This window comes from Myripristis murdjan, chromosome 8, assembly GCF_902150065.1.
Source record: "Myripristis murdjan chromosome 8, fMyrMur1.1, whole genome shotgun sequence".
NCBI lineage: Eukaryota > Metazoa > Chordata > Actinopteri > Holocentriformes > Holocentridae > Myripristis > Myripristis murdjan.
The window spans coordinates 33,576,030-33,578,529 of record NC_043987.1 but is presented as its reverse complement, the minus strand read 5'-3'; the positions used below and the strand labels follow the sequence as shown (position 1 = coordinate 33,578,529).

At 43.4% G+C, this 2,500-nt stretch overlaps 1 protein-coding gene across 2 annotated transcripts in view; it reads right to left on the bottom strand.

Moving 5' to 3' along the window:
* LOC115363503 (neurabin-2-like) overlaps positions 1–2,500 on the bottom strand; it is a 44,211-nt gene that overhangs the window by 10,187 nt on the left and 31,524 nt on the right. The gene's annotated exons all lie outside the window — the stretch shown is intronic.

The following is a 2,500-nucleotide window of genomic DNA, read 5'->3' as shown; positions in this document are numbered from 1 at the left end:
TTAAGAGACTAAACTGGAACTGCAGGGAACCCCAGACGGGTCCCTGAGGAACTCCTTCACATACACTGATTTTACTGATATTAGGTTTTCAAGGTCCATACAACACCCAGTCTTTTTTTTTTTTTTTTAAATGAAGCTGCCAGTGAATATATTTTGTTGTAACAGCACTCTGTGATTGCTCTGAAAAATGTCTTACGTCTTGTGGCTAACGTTACCGAGCTAGCTTCGTGCACAGACAGAAGTCAGTTCAGTGAAATGAATATCGTCCACTGATTAATTCACCTTTAATTAAGCTTTCTTTCAAATTTCTTAACAAGTAAAAAAAAAGGAAAAATTGGTCATAAAAAAATAAATATTTTTAAAATGTATGTATTTATGACAGGAGGCAACATTACAGCTGCTGATACCACACACACACACACACACACACACACACACACTATGCCATCTATGTCACTTATAGCCAAAGCCACTCTCTTTCTGTCCCTTTGTTTCTCTCTTTCTCACTTTCGCTGGTCGCTAATCCTTCTGTCATTCCACACACACACACACACACACACACACACACACACACACACACACACACATCCGTAATTGATCTGCATATCATTGTCACACCTTGCACACACACACCGATAAGCTGCTGACTTGTAATTGACCGTTAAGGGCTGGAAAGCGTCCAATCAGGCGGCTGTTTGAATCAGCAGCTCTGTCGCTGCGGCAACGCTTCCTGATTGGAAAGCTGGGATGTTCAGAGGCGGGATTTACTGCAGCTGGTAGGCTCTCTCTCTCTCTCTATCACACACACACACACACACACGATGCAGGGTATGTATGTGTGTACATGAGTGTGTGTGTGTGTCCATGAATAATTACCTCCCTCTCTCACACCCTGGTTTTAACACCTCTCTCTCTCTCCCTCTCTCCCTCTCTCTCTCTCTCTCTCTCTCTCTCTCTCTCAGGTCAGCAACATCCGTCTCCCCAGTGGCCATCGCCACGGTCACGTGGCTCCGTTGCCGTGGCAACCGCAGGCTTTCCCGGTGTGAGTTTTACACCAGCACTGACTCACTCTACTGCTGCCTCTCATTCTCTCTTATGTTTGACGGACTGTGTGTGTGTGTGAGTGTGTGTGAGTGTGAGTGTGTGAGGGAGAGAGTGAGGGGGTGGGTGGGGCTTCATGGGTACAAAAAAAACAGCACACACACACGCACACACACACACACACACACACACACACACAAAATCAGGGCCAGAGGGCGTGATCGTTAGACTGTTTCCTGTTGTCATGTTTCCTTCCTGTTGGGTAACTTTTAAGATGTGTGTGTGTGTGTGTGTGTGTGTGTGTGTTTGAGAGAGGTTCCCTGTGTGTGAATTTATTAACACACTTCCATTTCCCCCATTTCGCTTTTTTCCATGACAACAACAAAAACAAACGTAACAACACCAAAAACACAAAACAAATAAACTCATCAGCAACAACAACAAGAACAACAACACCAACATCAACACACAGCACGAAAATATAAACAACACCAAAACAACACCAGCAGTTAAGTCACTATGACAACACCATCATCAACACCAAAACAACAGCATGAACCAATAAAACACAACCAACACAACATTAACAGCAGAACGACGGCCTGAACGTTTGGTAAACACCGCCGACGATTGGCTAATCTCACAGCCAATCAGTGTGAGTCGTTGTTTGGTCCGTCCCACCCTATAATCAAATAAATCGCAGAGGTGAAGCCAGACGCTACAACCTACAACGAGCTGCATCGCCATGGTGACGGTGAGACGCACGCTGGCTAAGCTCCTCCCACCAAACACCAAACGTAGACGTGATGCCGCACGGGCTGATGGGAAGACTCCGCCGCTCTGTAACAGGCCATCCTTTCAAAACAAAGTGGGAGAAAAAACCACGGTCCGTCTGCAACAACAACAACAACAACAACAACAACGACAACAACAACAACAACAAGACAGAAAAACAACAAAAAACAACAGCTCAACAACATCAACGGCCACACAAACAATAAACAACACAAACACAAACACATCACAGGCAAACCACAGGGGGTTCTGGTTTCAGGGTTGATGGCTCTAACGAATCAATAAGCCAATCAGATGTCAGCGTTGACCCTGTGCCCTGTGGCCATTGGCTGGAGGGGGTTTACATGTTAATTATATTTACTGACAGCGAGGTGAAGATAAACAGTGAATATTTGCATGTGGCAGCCGAAACTGTTTTTTTTTTTTTTGTGATGAATTTGAAATTATGCGATTACTGTTCTTTATTATTATTATTGTTGTTCTTCTTCTTCTTTATTTGGATCCCCAAACATTAATAACACAATCAATAAATTAATTGACTCTGCTTAAATAACACAAAAAGACAAAAAACTAGCCAAGTGTAAAGTAAAAAACCACATCTGTAAATCAGTAAGATAAGTGGACATAAGTTATAACAACAAAAACGGTCAAACTGTCAAATTCG